This window comes from Hippopotamus amphibius, chromosome 17, assembly GCF_030028045.1.
Source record: "Hippopotamus amphibius kiboko isolate mHipAmp2 chromosome 17, mHipAmp2.hap2, whole genome shotgun sequence".
Taxonomy (NCBI): Eukaryota; Metazoa; Chordata; class Mammalia; order Artiodactyla; family Hippopotamidae; genus Hippopotamus; species Hippopotamus amphibius.
In genome coordinates this window covers 46,611,005-46,630,161 of record NC_080202.1, presented here as the reverse complement: position 1 = coordinate 46,630,161, position 19,157 = coordinate 46,611,005, and the positions used below count along the sequence as shown (strand labels likewise).

At 43.1% G+C, this 19,157-nt stretch overlaps 1 protein-coding gene and 1 non-coding gene across 6 annotated transcripts in view; one reads left to right on the top strand and one right to left on the bottom strand.

Moving 5' to 3' along the window:
• Nucleotides 1-19,157, top strand: part of B3GNTL1 (UDP-GlcNAc:betaGal beta-1,3-N-acetylglucosaminyltransferase like 1) — a 117,583-nt gene that overhangs the window by 20,755 nt on the left and 77,671 nt on the right. The gene's annotated exons all lie outside the window — the stretch shown is intronic.
• On the bottom strand, nt 331-404 carry TRNAW-CCA (transfer RNA tryptophan (anticodon CCA)). Its single transcript has one exon. It is a non-coding gene; the product is annotated as a tRNA-Trp (tRNA).

Sequence of the window (19,157 nt, the reverse complement as noted above, 5' to 3'; positions counted from 1 at the left end):
AGATTTATGTCCAAGGAAGCTTTAGTGTTATTTATCATGATGGAAAATTAGTTAATGGAAACAAGTTAATATTGGATAGTAGAGTAATGGTGAAGTGAATTGTGGTCAATTTGTGTGAGAGAATTATTGTAATTTTTAAAAAGTATTTTAAAATATATATGATTGATTGATTGATTTTGGCTGTACCAGGTCTTCGCTGTAGCGCGCAGGATCTTCATTGCGGCACACAGGACCTTTAGTTGCCACATGTGGGATCTTTTTTAGTTGCAGCATGTGGATTCTTAGTTGAGGCATGCGAACCCTTAGTTATGACATGCATGCGGGATCTAGTTCCCTGACCAGGGATCGAACCCTGGGCTCCCTGCATTTGGAGTGCAGAGTCTTACCCACTGGACCATCAGGGAAGTCCATACTGTAACGTTCATAAAGAATTTTTAATAACATGACAGGTGATTATGATGGGTGAAAAAAGAACATGTAATTTTACGTGTAGTATATACTCAACTATAGATTTTCTTTTTAGTGACTTTAAGGTACTCTAAGAACATTTGTTTGTATGCAGTCTTCCCTTGGGCTCCTCCAGGTCTGGGGGTGCAGGGCTCCTCAAGGGCTGGGCTGCACTCCTTTTGTCTAACCACTGCCTTTTGAGCTCCTTTTCCTCTATGTTTCTTTGTTTTGTTTCTTTGATTTTCGATCTTTGTGGTTTTGTTTCTTCTGCTGTGTCCGGGCTCACCCTAGTGCTTGACCTCTGATCTTAAATTGAACCCCGAGCTCCTTACTTGCAGCCCTTCCCCTTCTCTGAAGTGTGATGTATGGCAGTTGTTTTCTTCTCGTGAGCCCTGTGGGGTGTCCTGTAAGTTCTGAGCAGAAATCTTAGTTATTATGGTTGTTTTCCAGTTTCTGTGGTGATTTCTTTTCCTCTTTGTGAATTTAGGTCCCAGGGTCTCAGGGGCACAGAACTGGATGAACCCTGACCCTGGGTTCAGGACGCATCCTCATTGCTGGTCCATGCATCTGTCTCATTGTTTGTTTCTGTGTCCGTGACTGTGCCTGTATGTTTATTTTGATAATGCTAGCATCCGTGAGCCTGCCATCCGAGACGAGCGCTAGCTCCCTGCTCTGACCTCATTACACTGCCTTCTGCTCCTGGTGACCACACAACACCCTGTCCCCGCCCCCTGCTGAAGTTTTTAGTATCTATACAGATCTGAAAAAATCAATTAGTTTTTAGTTGTATTTAACTTTATAAAAAGAGTAGCAGGCTGTATATAATATTTTGGAACTTTTTAAACTTATATTGTTAAGGTCCATCCATATTGTCGCATGTCCTTACCGTTCATTTCATTTTTTAAAATTGAGGTAAAATTTATATATAGTGAAGTGCAAGATTTTAGTGTGAAAATTGTGTACAAAGCGAGCAATGTGAAGGTTTTGACACCTGTATACATGCTGGTAACTAACAGCCCAGTCTGGGCAGAGGACGTTTCCATCATCCAGCGCTGCTTCCAGACAGCGTGAGTGAAGCCACATGGTGTGAGTGCCTGCATTTAGCTTCCTCGCCACGTCGTGGTCACCGGTGACTGTGAGTGATGGTGGGTCACTCTGTGTTGTAATCTTGGTCTTGGTGTGAAGGTACCACAGTCAGTTTCTGTGCTACTGTTGGTTGACATTGGAGCAGTTGCCAGTTTGGGTTATTTTAATAAAAGCGCCATAAACATCCTGATGTAAGTCCTTCCGTGGGTGTGTGTTTCCCTTTCACTTGGGAAGATTTGAGGAATCACAGGTGATTCCCGCTGGGTGCACTGGGGCCCCTCTGTGTTGCGCCACCTTCTCCTGACACGGATAGTCAGCCTTGGTTTCAGCCACTGTAGCAGAGGTGAAGTGCATCTCATTTGTTTTCACTGCGTGCCCTGGTAGCTAGTGATGTTGGGCACCTTCTCATTGGTTTATGGGTCGTTCATAAATCCTTTTTTGCGAGATGTCCAGATCTTTGCCTATTTTTAAAAAAACAGGTTGTTTGTCTTGTGTGTTGTGATGTTTGCTTTGTATTCTGGATACAAGTCCTTTGTCAGATACGTGTTTTCTGAGTATTTTCTCCCTGTCTGTGGCTTGCCTTTTCATATTTTAATGGTGTCTTTTGATGAGCAGAAGTTTTAAATCTTGATGAAGTTCGAATTATTGATTTTTCCCTTTTATAGTTAATTTTTTTTTTCTGAGACGTCTCTGCTTGCCCTAAAGAAGTTATTCTCTTGTTTTCTTACTTTTATATTTAGACCCATTATCCACCTTGTGTTCATTTCTGTGTCTCATCTGGTAGGAAGCAGGGGTTAATTTTTTCATATGGCTATTAAGCTGCACCAGTGTTGAAGAGACTTTCTTTTCTCAGTTGAATTGCCCCAGTGCTTTGTTAAGAATCAATTGGCCATGTCAGTGTAGGTTTATTTCCAGACTTTCTGTTCTGTTCTGTTTCTCTATTGTCTGCAGCTCATTCATTCGTCTGCTGTACAACATTCCACTGGGCAAACACACTGCGTGTATTCACCCGTGCTCCTACTGATGGGCACCCCGGCCATTTCCACGCTCTTGCCCTTGTGAATCGCTGCTGTGGACGTTCTTGCATGCACCCCGTGTTGCACACGTACGAGAGTCCCTCTTGGGTTCATGCCCAGAAGTGAATGCCCGGACCTCAGGGGATGAGCAGGGACAGCTCGCCGACAGGTGGCTGATACTAGTGCTCATCTCGTTCACATTTCACCCAAGGGCCCCAGAACCCACGTTGTCTTTACCTGGGAGTCTCCCATCTCCTCTGGAACATTCTGCATTCCCTCCCCAACTTTCTTCATCTTGATATGTCCGAAGATTCCCAGGCACTTTTGCAGGATGCCCTTGAAACTGAGTAACAGTCTCTGTCCAGAGATCTCAGAAGGGGCGCTGCCTTCTTCTCAGTGTGCCCTTGGGTGCCTATGATTTTGGCTTGCCCTGACCCTGATGATGTCTTCTGGTCACATGATGAAGGAGGCATCCCCCTGTGTGGGATGGCCTTCACGGGGGGCTCCCTTAGAGACCTCTCCTTTGGCCTGGGCTTCCTTGGGCAGGGGATATGAGGGTGGTGGCAGGGTCTTTGGGGAACGTGCTTTGGCCCCTTGAGTGTGTGCTTGTGCGGAGAAGACGGTTGTGGTCTCCAGTGAAGGCCAGGTGGTGACAGTGTGACTGCTGTATTCTGTCTCAGCATGGGAGTGATACCAGTGCAGCATAACCACAGACTGTGTGTCAGAATGGACCCTTTCTACATGAAGAATGGGTTCACAAGGCCCCTTTGCTGGAGCATCGAGGTTGCATTTTGACTTGTTAGCTACCAGGGTTGCATCTGGTGACCGTGTTTGGATTCAGAACATGTTTCATTAGGAGTGATAACATCAGGGGAGACAAGCTCCCATGCCGCTTCTGGGGCTGGAGTTCATTCATTCAGCAAATGGGTACCTGGATGTGTTAGGTGCAGCAGCGTGTGCAAGGGATGCAGCAGCGAACAGGCAGATGGACACAGCAAAAGCCAAAGCTCAGGAGACGTCAGGCCCTGTGCCTCTGCCGCTTCCCCAGCCTCCCCAGACAGCGGCTGCTTCACCTCCCACAGCCATGCCCCCTGGGCCCTGCCCTTTCTCTCTCTCATGCACCTGCCTGACCCACCCCACCATCGCCTCCGGCTTCTCAGTGCTGCTCTTACCCCTCTGTACAGTGGTGGGACCTGCCTGTGCCTGGGATGTCCCACCCCCAGCACTTCTGGTCTGCACACGGCATTTATCACCTTTAATACCGCGTCCTTTGTTCTCGTCATTGCCTTCCCTGATAGAACACCAGCTCCGCACAGGAGGGAACAGGCCCTGTTTTTTCACTGATGTTTCTGAAGCTCCTGGAACTTGGCAAATAGTAGGTATTAATAGATATTTGTTAAATGAATGAGTGGAGTTCGGGTTTGTGTGTTCCATTTAAGTAAAGTTAGATTGAATTAGATACTTCTGTATACTTATCTTGGAACCCAGCTGTCCTGTTGGCTGTCATTTCCGTGGAGAGCAATGTTCTGAGTTTCTGAGTCTGTTTACAGATGGACTTTCAGAGCTCATCGCTGTAGTGCAGCCCTTCAGAGAATGTGCTCTTAGTAGCTGTCCCGCAGGCTGCTGCCTGGGGGCCAGTAGTGCCTTTCCAGAGAGTGGGAAGGGCCTCCCGGGCGACCTCGGTGTCACTCCTCGTCCCGTATGTGTCCGAGGATCTTTGTTTTGGAGAGAAAGCGAGTCACAAAAGGTCTGGGTTATCTCAGAAGATGTCTGTTGGTGGTGTTTCGGGGGAGCAAGAGGTCAATGCCCACCCCCTTGTGGGAAGTCGAAGTCCTCAGGGGCAGTGCCTCCAAACCCAGAAGGCAAAGCACAAAGCTCAGGGCCACAGGGATTCTCCCCAGAAGGAGCCCATGCCGAGCAGGCCTGGTACCTCCTGCGAAGGCCCGCGGGCTCTGGCCTGTGGCCTTCAGACAGGGGCTGTGTGATCTGGGCGCCATCATTAGGAAATAAATTCCTACTTAGAAGGGGGTGGTCTGTGGCCGCTCTTAAAAATGTGTTTTGCATTTGCTTAGGTCGTCTTTGGTTTCTTTCATCAGCATTTTGTGGTTTTCAGGATATAGATCACGTACATATTTTGTTAAGTTTGCACCAACATTGCATTTTCTTTGCAGCAGTTATTCATGGACATAGTATCTCTAACTTCTTTGTTTGTTGTTAGTATATAGAAATGTGATTATTTTATGTGTTGATCTTGCAGAACTCACTGGTTCTAGGTTTCTCGAGTAGATTCCTGAGGATTTTCTAGGTGGACAATCACGTCATCTGCAAATGGGAGCAGTTTTATCTCTTCCTCTCTGATCTGGAGGCCTTTTATTTGCCTTCCTTGCCTTATGGCTCTGGCCGGAGTTTCCGTGCGTGTGGAGCCGACATCCTCGCCTTCTCCTGAACTGGGAGGAAGCACCAGCCTCTCATGTTGTATGTCATCCTGTGTTCCTTATTTGCTGAGAATTTTTATCATGTGGACAGGTGTTGGATTTTGTTGCATGCTTTTTCTGTGTCATTGGAAATTATTGGTTTTTAAAATATATTTGTGACTGAAGATTTATAAAATTTTTTCCATCTTCTTGGAATTTGGGAATTTTTAATGTGTGTCAGGAGTCATTTCTGGAATGTGGTGAGCTCTTTCAAAGTGCAGACTCAAGGTTTTTTCAAATGAGATGAATTTTTCTATATTGGCTCTTAATTTCTTCTTGTTTTCTCCTTTCAGGTTCTCGTGTTTGAGTGTTGGGTCTTACAGTTTGCTCATTTCCCTTTTGACTTCTGTTTCTCTGCATTCTACAGTTCGACCTTCCAGTTCATTTACTCAGTTGTGAGCTGTGACCAACCCTTTCATCTTCACTGTTGCTGTTAGAAGTTAGATGTTATGCTTTCCATTCCTCGGTGTTCTAGGGCACCTTTGAGAGCTTCTATTTTTTGTCCTCTCCTCCAGCAGCTCTAGAGGGCTGCCATTTTGCTCTGTGTCCTGGGTCCTCGTAGGCATATTAATGGTTGATTCTGTTTGTGTGTGGTTCTCTGCACCCTTGGAGGCCCGGCCACGCTGTCTGGGGGCCGTGGCAGCAGGTGCGCCGGGAGGTGTGGGGTCTCCACTCCTGGGACTGAGCCCTTCTATCCATGGGTGAGTGGCCTCTGCTGGGTCTGTGAGAAACCTGCTTCCAGGTGTCCTGAGTTTCTGGCCAGTTCAAAACCCAGTTCTCTCCCAGCCTCAGGGGTGAATTAATTGTCTAGCTCCCCTTTTCCCCAGTCCTTCCGACAGATCTGCCGACCTTCCTGGTGTGCGTGGGCACGCCGGCCCTCCCAGGATGCCCCCGGATCTGCAGGCTCCTGGGCATGCAGTCATCATGGGGCTGCCGGCTGCTCTCCCCTCGAGCTCCTGTGCAGTTGTGACCTTTTGCTGCCCTCGGGGCTGGCCGATGCGTTCAGTGTTGGAGGACACCAAGCACGCGGTCTCGGCCCTGTGTTTGCAGCGCTGTGGTCACCTCCCCTCTCCCTCTCTCAGCACCGCAACATCTGCTTGCCTGGCCGCACAAGGTGGCTTAGGCCATGCTGACTGTCAGAGGGCAGCACGGGCCTCCCTGACCACCTCCAGGATGGAGGCTTCCGTCAGGCTCAGCCCTGGCCGTCTGTGTTCTGGGAGTGTTATCAACACACTTAGATTCGCCAAAGTTGTCTTCGTTTCACGGTGGGGTCAGCTTCCTGGACTGTCCCCGCTTTTTCCTCCAAGCAGATGTTTATACCCAATAGGTTTAGTCATCCTGTGAAATGTGCTCCACTGAAGCCGTGGAGGCTGCGCGCTCGCCCGCCCACCCACACCTGCCCTTCATCTTGGGTCCTGGAACCGTGTTCTGCTTCAGTTCAGAGAAGCAGCACAGCGCCTCCCACAGGGTCCCTGTTTAAGTTAGAAACAGGGGTGCCCCGCTGGAAGACAGCCTGGCCATTCCTAAGCTGGCTGCAGGAAGGTTCACGTGAAGGGTGATCTCTCTAAGATACGGTGCTGTGTGCTAGCGGGGGGTCTGTTGAAGCTGCTGGGCTTTTCTCTCTTGAGTTTCCTGGCTTCCAGCTGTCGGGGCTGACGGAGGATGCGGTGCGGGGTGAATGGAGCGGGCTGCCTGCCCAGGCGCCCGGGGCGGGGGCTCCTTCTCGACACCTGGGAGAGCTGCTTGGCCGCCTGGACACGTGGGTGGAGGTCTTGCTCTAAGGAGGGACTGTCCTGTGTCCTTGGCGCTGTGCCCACCCTGCCCCTATCCCGTTCACTTTTGGGTCTAAAGGGAAACGTGGAACAGAGCAGGGACCTGGGTCAGCCCAAGTCCTCCCTATGCCGTGACTGCCAGTCTGGCTTTTTTTCTCTATGAGATCGGAGGGACCTTTAAATAACTGGTTTGCAGGTGATTGAAAAAGTGATTTCAGCCTCTTTTGCAATTAAACATTTTTTTCAAACTACTGGTAAGTAGAAACATTGACTGCTGTAGAGTATTAGTGATTTCTGTTTCTATTCCCCTCAGATTCTTCCCTGTGCATGTGGGGAGGGGGTGGACTGTTGAGACAAAGGAAGAGGACTGAGTGCCTCCCGCCACGTACCTCCTGGGAATGGAGTACGAGGCCACGCACTTTACTTTGAGGGTGTTTGAGAGCAAAGCATTTGACCACAGGGCATGGTGGTTACCCCGAGGCTACTGGATAGTGTTATTTTCTCTATATTTGGAATGGTGTACTGGCCAGTAACTTATTACATGCAGATGTTGCCAGTCGGGTGAGGAAGTTTGTTTCTCGTCTCTGTATAACATGCCATCTGATTTTTAAAAAATTTTATTGAAGTATAGTTGATTTACAGTGTTGTATTAATTTCTGCTCTATAGCAAAGTGACTCAGTTATACGTATATGTGTTCTTTTTCATTTTCTTTTCCATTACGGTTTATCGCAGGATATTGAATATAGTTCCCTGTGTCCCCCTGATTTTCATGTTTGACTTGTCAGTTTTAGCATGTGATCATTTAGAAAAGAGTATTGATATCAGCTAGAGAGACTCTGCTACAACTTTAGAAAACAGATGAGAAATGTTGTGCATTCAGGTCTGGAACAGGTGGGGGAGGCTACTTTTCCTGTCACAGGTAAACGTTGTTGCCCCCCAGGCGGAGACAAGTCGCTTGGAAGCCCCAGGAGAGGTGCAGCCGGGCCCAGAGGAGCCAGAGCGTGGGGCCCTGGGGACCCTCCTGCTCCCGTCTTCCTGCTGGCCTCGCTGTCCCTGAGTCCTCAACCCTGTCTTACAGCTGCTGGTGGGCAGGAGGTATATGTTTATAATTGAGCTGAACTTCAGTTGTTTTCAAATCAAAGGTTCTTTTGCCATGTTTTAAAGATACTTTTCATTCTGTCTTTAGCAGTGTAACATCGTAAACAGAGATTCCCCCTCCATTAAAATAAATAACTGACAGAAAATTCAAAGTTTCTACAGAGTAGAAATTCTTTTACAGACTTTATCGGCTCGTTTGTGTGTTGATGCCTCTCTGCAGTACTCGGGGTCGGCAGGTGGCATGACGCTTTTGGCTGGATTCGCTAAGAAGCTGGGATGTAGACTTCTGGTCCTGAAAGCCTGCGAGGTTTGCTGCCTGCAGGGGCCACAGTGGGAGCAGCAGTGAGGGTGGGCAGCCCCGCCTGCCTCTCCTTCTCCAAACACACCACTCACTTTCCTTTCTGCTCTACCTAGGCTTTTCTTTCCTGAGAAAAAAATGATGGGTTTGTGTTTCAGACCCAAGATCTGGAGAGTATCAGCCAGCTCAGGAGCAGGGCCGTGTGATTAGTGGTGGCTGTTCCCAAGGAGGCCCAAGCAGCGTCCCCCAAGAAGTAGATTACGCCCTTGACTTACGAGGTGGGGAAATGGGCGACCCCTCATTTGATGGCAGCTGCAAATTGGTAAAGATCGATGTGCGTAGACTCTTCTACTCCTGTTCTTTGAAAGAAGAGGTAGTTCTTGTTCTTAACACTCATGTCCAGAACGGTTTTCCTTGAACAGAGGAAAGACAGAAAAGAATTGAAGAAAGACCTGAGAAGTCTTGGCGCCAGAGCTGCTCACACTTCCTCGAGGTCAGTCACTCGGCACCCCACACGCTCTTGTTTCCGTCAGCACCGCAACCTGTTGTGCTGGGAAAGCTCTAGCTCTTGCTAAGTGCCACTAAACTTGATGTTTTGAAAGAGACGATGCCTCAGACAGTAGTGAGCTTTTGAGATACGTTTTATTTGTACAGCGTTTTCATTGGAGGGCTTAGGAAAGGAGGATGACCCAGGTATTTGTTCAGCTGCTCCCCCCCAGCGCTGGTTCCGAAACCCGCTGGCCAGGGAGAGAGCTTGCTGGAGACACAGCTTTGGGGCTCACTGCTGCAGGCTCTCAGACTCCAGGTCTCCCCCGGTACACGCAGCTTCAGTGAGCTCCAAAGTGGTTCTTTTGCAGCCAGCCTGGGCTGCATGGGCCTTGCGTGGCCTCCACCTGAGAACTTGCATTTTCCCACATTCTCATTCTCAGGTAGGTCGGTGCTGGACCGTGTTGTTGTAGGTGCTCTATCCGTGGCACTCCCCTGGTCCCAGCAGTCATCTTGTCCATCGCAGTGTCTGGCCCTTACCGCTCGTTTTGCTGTCCCTCTCTGTCTTACCAAACTGCAGGCTCTGTGAGAGCAGAGGCCTCTCTGTCTCCTGCGTGTGGTGTCCTGGGCCCTGGTGAGCACTACATGCGCGCTGCCTGACCTGCCGAGCCCACAGCCAAGGTGGGCTTGCAGAGCAGAGGTGGCAGAGTTGTAAGGGAAAATGGTGTGGATTCCACCCTGGAGAGGGCGCGGTTCCACTCTGCATCCCTGTGCTCCAGGCGGATCCTAGTCTGGCTCAGGACCAGGACCAGGACCAGGGCCAGTGCCTGGTGTGTCCTCCCTCCGCCCCACTTCCTGCCAATCTCTTGCTGGTGGGAGGGAATTCTTGTCTTTGCTCCCAATTAAAAGGAATTCCTTCCTCTACTCCCTCAGGATAGAGCAAGAAGCAGGGACGGGGCTCCAGGAAGAAAGGGGTGGAGCTGGGGCAGAGCAAGAAGCAGAGCAGGGTGTTGGCAGCACTTGGGTTCTGGGTTCAGTTGGAAGTGCTGTCAGCAGAGGAAAATGCACAACTTGAATTTGTGTTGTATATAGTAAAATTGCACGTTTGATTCTAAGTTATTTCTCTGTTCTTCTTATGCTGTAATTATAGCTGTAGAAAAATTATATATGTGTATAGATAGGGACCAGAAGGGAACTTAGGATGGTGAAAATAGCAGTTCTGAGGATGATGATATTGTGTAATGTGTAATACTAAACATTTCTGGTATTGCTGCTAGGGAGCTTGTGCAGTAAACCCAGAATTATAATATTTTCAAAAAAGCATCATGGAGTAACTCAGATTAAGTTTTTTCTAAATACTGAGTGTAATTTATTTAGAGACATTATACTTTAAAAATCAACTTGACTGGGATATTACATATAATAAAGCACACCTATTTAAGTGTACATTCAATGAGTTTGACAAGCGTATACACACGTATAAAAACCATCTCAGTCAAGTTTAGAATGTTTCCATTGCCCCCAAAAGTTTCCACGAGCCTCTCTACAGTCATTCCCCTACTCCTTGAAGCAACTACACGTGTGATTTCTTTAGGTTAGTAATCTAATTATCTGTTCTTTCAATAGATTAGACTTTCGCCCCTATTCTAGAGCTTCATATAAATGGAATCATACAGTATGAATTCTTGTGGTTGGCTTTTTTTGCTCAGCATGTGTTTTTGAGATTTGTCTGTATTATTGCTTTTACCAAAAATTCAGTCTTTTTATTGCTGAGTAATGTGTTCCAATGCATGGATAAACCACAGATTGTTTATCTATACAGTCATCCATTGATGGACATTTGGATTGCTTTCCAGTATTTGGCTATTATGAGTAAAGATGCTGTGAAAATTTGTGTACAAGTCTTATCACAGACATATGTGTTCTTTTCTCATGGGTAAATATGTAGAGATAGAACTGCTGGGTGATATGATACATGTACATTTAAGTTTGTGAAAAACTTCAGAACTATCTTGCAAAGAGACTGAGCCATGTTACACTGCCCCCAGCCATTTACGAGAGTCCCAATAGTTTCGTATTCTTACAACACTTGGAATTGTCTGTTTTTTAAATTTGAGCCTTTGTAGTGTGCATGTAGTTCCATCTCATTGTTTTAGCTTGCATTTTGCTGATGACTAAATATGTCAAACATTTATTTGGGTGCTTAGGGATCATGCATATATCTTCCCATGTGAAGTGTCAGCTCAAATCTTTTGACTATTTTTTAAATTAAGTTGTTTGTCTTAGTATTGAGTTTTAAGATTTAAAAAATAAATTCTGTATGTAAGTTCTTTCTCCCAGTTTACAGTTTGCCTGTTTATTTTCTTAATTTCCTAAAAATGCCTTTTGATGAACCAAGGTTGTTAATTGTTATAAAGTCCATTTTATTAGTTTTTCCTTTTAAGAATTATGCTTTCTGTGTCCCATCTAAAAACCTAAGAAATTCTTTTTCTACCCCAAGATTTCCTTCTCTATTTTTCCTCCTAGAAGTTTTATAGTTTTATCTTATGCATTTAAATCTGTTAGCCTATTAAGTTACTTTGAGGGTATGATGTAAAGTAGGGATTGAGGATCATTTTCTCCCCTATGATAACTGGCTGTTTCAGCATTACTTTCCTTTCCCTATTGAATTACCTTGGCACCTTTGTTGAAAATAAAATGACTGAAAGAAGCGCATAGATCCATTTCATTTCTGGACTCTCTGTTCCATTCCATTGTTCTAGTATGTGTTTTTATACCAAATCCATACTGTCTTGATTACTGTTGCAGCTGTAGTGATAAAGCTATAATGTCGTTTTATTGAAAAACTCAGATATTGTTAAGTCCACCTTTTCAAAATTGTTTCACATCTGTTTAAGTCTTTTGGATTTCTGCAAAATTTTAGAATCAGCTTGTCAAGCCTGCTTGGATTTTTATTGGAATTGCATTGAATTTAGCATTCTGTTTGAGAATGTTAATATTGAATCTTCTAATCCATAAACATGGTATATCTCTCGATTTATTTGGGCCTTCTTAAGTTTCTCTCAGAAATGTTTTGTAGTTTTCAGTATACAGGTCTTACACAAAGTTAACAAAATACTTCCCAAGCATTTTATGGGTTTTGGTGCTATTGAAAATGTTATTAACAATTCATCTCCCAGTTTTATAGTTTTATGGCTATGAATATACTAAATTGTGGTATTAGTTCTAGCTGGTTTTGTTTTGTCTTGTTTTTATTTTTTGGGGGTAAGAAATTCACTATGAAGTGACCATGGCACCCGTGAGTAAAGACTCTGCCTTTTTCTCTCTGGTCTGTGTGCCTTTATTTCTTGTTCTTGGCCCATTTTCCTGGCTGAGACCACCACCCCACCCCACTCGCCCCCCACGCAGCATCGAATAGAAGTGGTTCTGGCGACAGTCCTTGTCATGTTCAGATTTTTTTATTGGTTTCATCATTTGCATTGTGGGAAAAAACGCATACAGAGAGGAGCATAAAACGCAAATGTGCAGCTCAGTAAATTATCATAAAGCAAATATTTCTGTAACGAACATAGAAAATAACCACCTCAGAAGTCCCTTTCTTGCCCCTTCACAGTTACCTTCCTTGGCCTCTCCAAAGCTAAGTATTATCCTGCCTGTTTTGGAACATTTTATAAATGGAATCATATATAATCTTTCGTGTCTGGCTTCTCCCACCCTGTGGCTTGTCTTTTCACTCTCTGAACGCTCTCTATTGGCGAATAGAACTCTTAATTTTGAGGAGTTCAATTTAGTAATCTTTTCCATTATGGTTAGTGCTTTTTGTCTTCTTCATGAGATATTTTCTCCTACTTTAAGGCCCTGAAGGTATTCTTTTATGTTCCAGATGCTTTTTATTTTTTAAATTTCCTTTCCTTTCTTTTTTTTTTTTAAAGAACTTTTATTGAGATACAATTACTTTACTTTTCTATTTTGATGTAAACCCCACTTGGAATTGATTATGCTTATTTCTGTTTATGTTTAACATACATAGTGAACACAGCACGGATCATAAGTGCTCTGTCCTTTGGGTTTTGAGGAAGTGAACACTCCAGTGCAGCCATCCGCTCGGCCCAGGAATGCAGCGTGGCTGGTGTCACACATGTCCTCCCTGTCCCTGTCAGTAATTCCCCTCCTCTTCTCCACACGGTGGCTGGAATGTTCATTATGTGCTCTGTGCCTGCCTTATCTCACCGCACATGACGTTTTGGAGATTATTGTGTGGAACAGAAGTCGCTCCTTTTCATTGCTGTTTATCATTCCACGGTATGAACATGCCCAGTTTATCCGTTCTGCTGTTTGGACACCTGACTGTTTGAGTAATGCTGCCAAGAAATCCTCATGCACATCTCTGGGCACACATGTAGATGCACACATAGGGGTGGCACTGGGACGTCTTCGTGTGGCTGTGTTCAGTTTCGGGGGATGCTGCCAGGTTCCCGCAGGGAACTTGCAGCTTGCACTCCCTGCAGTGTACAGGCATCCTGGCCCATCTGTGTCCTTCCTCACAGCTCTGCGAGCATGAATGTGCGTGTGACCTACTTTCGGCCTCCGTGTTCTGTCCAGTTGGGTTATTGGTCTGTCCTTTTGTCTGCCGACACCACAGTGCAGCTTTATAGAACACACTGTAATTTAATGCTATACGTTTTCTTGTTCATCTGCCTAATGTTTTGGGCTATTTTTGAAAAATATTTTTGCATTTTTATATACATGTCAGAGTAATTTTGTTAATTTTCACAAAATCCCCTCTGAGGATTTTGACTGGAATTATATCGAATCTGTAGATCAATTAGGTGAGAACTAACTTCTTTACAATATTGAGTCTTCCCAACAATGAATATATGTTCGTTGATTCATTTAGGTCTTTAATATATCTCAATAGCCATGAGTAGTTTTCATAGCAGAGGGTTTACAGTCCTTTGTTAAACTAATTCCTTGGTATTTGATTTTTTAAAAAACATTTTTATCAGCTCTGTTGAGATTTAATTCACATAAAATTCACCGATTTAAAGTGTACAGTCTAATGGTTTTCAGTATATTCATAACGTTGTGCAACCATCACCATACTCTAATTTTAGACCTTTCCCATCACCACAAAATTAAACCCTGTACCTATTAGTAATCTCCCCTCATTCCCTTAACTCCTAGCCGTGGGCAACCACTAACCCCCTTTCTGTCTCTATGGATTTGCCTGTTCTGAACATTTCATATAAATGGAATCTACACTATATGGTCTCTGTGACTGGCTTCTTTCACTTAGCATGGTGTTTTCAAGGTTTATCATGTTGTAGGCTGTGCCGGTACTTCATTTCTCTTTATCATTGCATAATGGTCCATTGTATGAATATACATTTTGTTCGTCTATTTACTAGTCGTTGAACGTTTGGGTTTCTTCCACTTTTTGACTGCTATAAATAATGCTGCTATAAACATTCCTGTATCAGTTTTTGTGTGGATAGATGTTTTCACTTCTTCCTAGGTATGTACCTAGGAGTGGAATTGCTGGGTCATATGGTAACTCTATGTTTAACATTTTGAGGAACCGCCAAAATGTTTTCCAAAGTAACTGTACCATTTTACATTCTCACCAACAATATATGAGAATTATTTGATCTTTTCTGATACTATTGTAAGAAGCATCATTTTTAAAAATTTTGTACATATAAATTATTTGTTGATCTTGTATCCAGAAACCTTATTAAATTCATTTTTAATTCTAATATTTCTCTGTTGATTATTTCGGGTTGTTTATGTAAGCAATCATTGTTCCTCTTTCTAGTAAGCCTCATATCTCTTATTTCTTTTTTTTGACACAAGTCGCAAATGAACTGTTAAACAGAAATCATGATAATGGGCATTCTTGTCTCCTTTGCAATCGCAAAGAGAGCTGAAACCTTTCACTGTTAAGTATAATATGTTGTTTACTGTAGATTCTTTTGTATATAGCCTTAATAAGTTCCCTTCCAAAAGCTGAAGAAATATAGGATGCCCTGAGACAGGGAAGGGGTACTGGGATTGGGTGGGAATGCTTTAGAAAAGTGTCATTTCTGTTCCCCCCGCTGTGAGCTCCATCCCGCTGCAGCCATCATCCCTCTGCAGTCATCACTCATAGGACTTCCATTCAGGATCTCTCCTTCAGCTGAATGCCAGCAACACTCATCTCTGCAATAGACTAAAAGATCTTCAATGTCAGGAAGGCTGTTGTGTCTTCAGGGTGGCACTGATTAGTGCTGGTATAGAATTTGCAAATATTTTCTCCCAGTCTATGGTGGTCTTTTTACTTTCTTGATAAATTTATACCTAAATTAAAACACAGAATTTTTAACTTTTGAAGAAGCCCTATTTGTCAAATTTTTCTTTTCATAATTTGTGATTTTGTTGTCATATCTAAGAATTCTTTGCTTAATTCAAAGTAACCAATGTTTGCTCCTACTTTTTTTTTTCCTAAAATTTTTTAATTTTAGCTGTTAAATTTAGGTCTTTGATCTCTTCTGAGTTAATTTTTGTGTGTAGTGAGGGTCTGCATTTACCTTTTCCCTGTGTTGATCCACTTGTCCTAGCAGTTTGTTGAAAAGACTATCCCTTTCCCATTTAACTGCTTTGAATCAACTGTAGCTGCAAAGGTTATTTCTCTACTCTTAATTATGTTCTACTGATATCTGTATTTATCTTTAGGCCACCACTGTAGCTTTCCAGTAGTGAGTTTTGAAGTCAGAAAGTGTAAGTCCTCCATCTGTATTTCTTTCTTTTTCAACATTGTTTTAGCCATTCTGGTTCTTTTGTATTTCCAAATGAATTTTAGGATCAGTTTGTCATTTCTACAAAGAAGCAAGTTGAGATTTAGATTTCAGTTGTATCGACTCTGTAGGTCAATTTGGGGAGAATTGCCTTGCTGAAGAATTGAGTCTTTCAATTCATGAACATGGGATGTCTATCTGTTTACTTAGGGCTTTAACTTCTTTCAGCAATGTTTTATAATTTTCACCATACAAGTCTTGCACTTCCTTTGTTAAATTTATACCTCAATATTTTGTTCTTTTGATGCTATTGTGAGTGTATTATTTTCTTAATTATTTCAGATTGTTCAGTGCCAGTATATAGAAATACTACTGATTGTTGTATCTTGATCATGTGACCTTGCTGAAATTAATTCTAGTAGTTTTTTGGTGGATTCCTTAGGGCTTTCTGAATATAAAATCATGTTGTCTACAAACGGAAGCAGTTTCTCCCTTTCCAATCTGGATGCCTTTTATTTCCCTTTCTTGCGTGATTGCACTGACCAGAACCACAGTGCTCTACAGAAGTCACAAGAGCAGATATCTTCCCTGTTTCCAACCTTAAGGAAAGCATTCCATCACTTGCCATTAAGATGTAACTATAAGGGTTTTGTAGATGCTTTTTATTGGGTTGGGGAAGTTCCTTTCTGTTCCTACTCTGTTGAGAATTTTTATCATGAATGACCATTAGATTTTGTGAAATGCATTTTCTGCACTTACTGAGATCATCACATAGCAATTGTTCTTTTTTCTTTCAGTGTGATCTATGACAATAATTGGCTTTCAGATGGTAAAGCAACCTTGCATTTCTGGGATAAATCACACCTGGTTATAGTATATAATCCTTTTTATATGTTGCTGGATTTTGTTTGCTGATATTTTGTCAAGGACTTTTTCATCTATATCCATGTGGGATATTGTTCTGTAGTTTTTTGTTGTTGTTGTTGTTGTTTTTTGTGATGTCATTTTCTGGCTTTAGTATCGGGTAATATGAGCCTCAAAGAATGAGTTGGGAAGTGTTCCTGCCTCTTCCTTTATCTGGGAGACTTTTTAAAGGCGAGATGTTCTTTATTCTTTGAATGTTTGGTATAATTCACCATCTGAGCTTGGACTTTTTTGTTTGGAGATTTTAAATTACTAGTTCTTTTTTTTTTTTTTTTTTTGGCTTTTTATAGATCAATTCAGATTTTATATTTCTTCAGTCAATTTTAGTAATTCATGTCTTTCTAGGAGTTTGTTCATTTCATCTAAATTTTCTAAATTATTGACATGCAGTTACTTATAGTACTCTCTTATAGTCCTTTTAACTTTTATGAAGTCAGAACCGCTGTCTCCTTTTTCACTCCTGAATTTAGTTATTTGTGTCTTCTCTTTTTCTTGGTCTGTCTGGCTCAGGAGTCCACAGATGACAGCTCACAGGCCAAACCCACTGGCAACCTGTTTTTGTATAGCCTCTGAGCTTAAAAATGGTCTTTTTATTTTTAAAGTGTTATAAAAACAAAGAATATTGACAGAAACCATATGTGGCAGCAGAAGCTAAAATATTTACTATCTGGCCCTTTATAGAAAAAGTTTGTTCCTCTCCAGTCCAGCTAAAGATTTGTTAAATTTCTTGGTGTGTTTTTTTTTTTTTTTTTTTTGGTGGTTGGTTCCTAAGATCTTTCTATAAAATTTTCTCCAAGGATTGCTATAGCTATTTTGTGTCATGTCATGTTTTCATTTTTATTTACCTCAGGGTATTTTCTAATTTCCCTTGTGATTTCTTCTTTAACCCATTGGCTGTTTAGAAGTACATTGTTTATATCCATATATTGGTGGTAGATTTCCCCAAATCCTCCTATTTTTGAATTCTAACAATTTTGTTGTGGTCAGAGAACACACTTGACCTGCTTTTAGATCTTTAACATTTTCTGATCCCTGTTCTGTGGTCTAGCGTACAGGCGGTTGTTGTTGGGCGGGTGTCCATGAGTAGATGTCAGCAGGCTGATGTTGTTGGGCGGGTGTCCACAGGGAGAAGTCAGCAGGCTGGTGTTGTGGGAAGGTGTCCATAGGTAGATGTCAGCAGGCTGATGTTGTTGGGCAGGTGTCCACAAGGAGAAGTCAGCAGGTTGGTGTTGTGGGAAGGTGTCCATAGATAGATGTCAGCAGGCTGATGTTGTTGGGCGGGTGTCTATAGGTAGATGTCAGCAGGCTGATGTTGTTGGGCGGGTGTCCATGAGTAGATGTCAGCAGGCTGATGTTGTTGGGCGGGTGTCCACAGGGAGAAGTCAGCAGGTTGGTGTTGTGGGAAGGTGTCCATAGGTAGATGTCAGCAGGCTGGTATCGTTGGTCATCAGTGCTCATATCATCCACAGCTGCAGTGTTTTGTCAAGTTATTCTAGCCATTCATGAAGGTGGGGTATTGAAGTCTCAACTCTTATTGTTGAATCGTCTGTTTCTGTCTTCAGTTCTGTTCATTTTTGTTTCTGTTTTTTCACTGCTGTTAGGTACATGTATATTTATAATTGTTATATCTTTCTAATAGATTGATCATTCTGTCAATGTTTAATGTCCCTCTTTGTTTCTACTAATGTTCTTTGTTTTAAAGTCTTTTTTGCCTTGTATTAATATAACTACTTCATCTCTCTTATGGTTATAGTTTGCTTGGTGTATCTTTTTCCATCCTTTTACTTTCAATGTACTTGTGTCTGTCAACCTGAATTTTGTCTCTTGTAAATAGCATATAGGTAGAACTTGTTTTGTTTTCACTTTTTTTTTAATTGCAGTTTGACAGCTTTTATCTTTGATTAGAATTTTGAATTTATTCACATATTTAGGTTTTTTACAATTGGATATATGCCTACCATTTTGCTATTTATTTTCTATAACTCATATTATTTTTATTCCTCTGTTCTTTGTTTAATGCGTCCCTTTTTTAAAAAAAAATTAGATATTTTCTAGTGTACTGTCTATAATAAATTACTGATTTTTAACTCTGCTCGAATTATTTTCTTAGTGGTTGCTTTGGGAAGTCTTTTGTGTGTTTTTACTTATATGCCCAGTTATCTTTGTGTACTGGTCATTGTATTTGAATACTTGTCTGTGGAGTTAATTTGAGGCCTTGAATGAAAGTTCTTTCCCTCAGAGATTTCCTTTGCTTCTACCAGGTGCCTGGGAGAACCATCATCCTGGGACCTTGTTATCCAGTTTCGAGGCTCCCAGGCCCTGTTAGGCTTCCTATCTCATACACCTCTTACCTCCGGGAGGTAACCCGCCATGGCTGGAGCTAGGAAATGTCGTGGGTTGAAAAGCAGTCCCACCCCCATCCCCCCAGTCTTGAGCAGACACTTGGCTCTGATTTCTATTCCCTGCAGCCTCACAGGGTTACCAGAACCATTGGTCGGAATTTCAGCTATTTCTTGTAGATCAGCAAGGACTTGAGGGCAGAAGTGGCTTGTTTCCTCTCTCGGCTAATGCTTCTCAGAGACTTGGGCCCAGTAGTTCCCCACTATCTTGTTAACTCTCTGTTCAAGATTCTTTCAGTATCTTTTACAACTTGCTTAGTTGAGCAGAGCAGGATTGTTTGTTTGCCATTAGCCTGTCATTTCTGCAAGTGGATTTGGAGGCATTTTGACCTGGGTGTGGGTCCTGCCCTGCTACGTACAAGCTAAGTAGCAAATCATGGGCA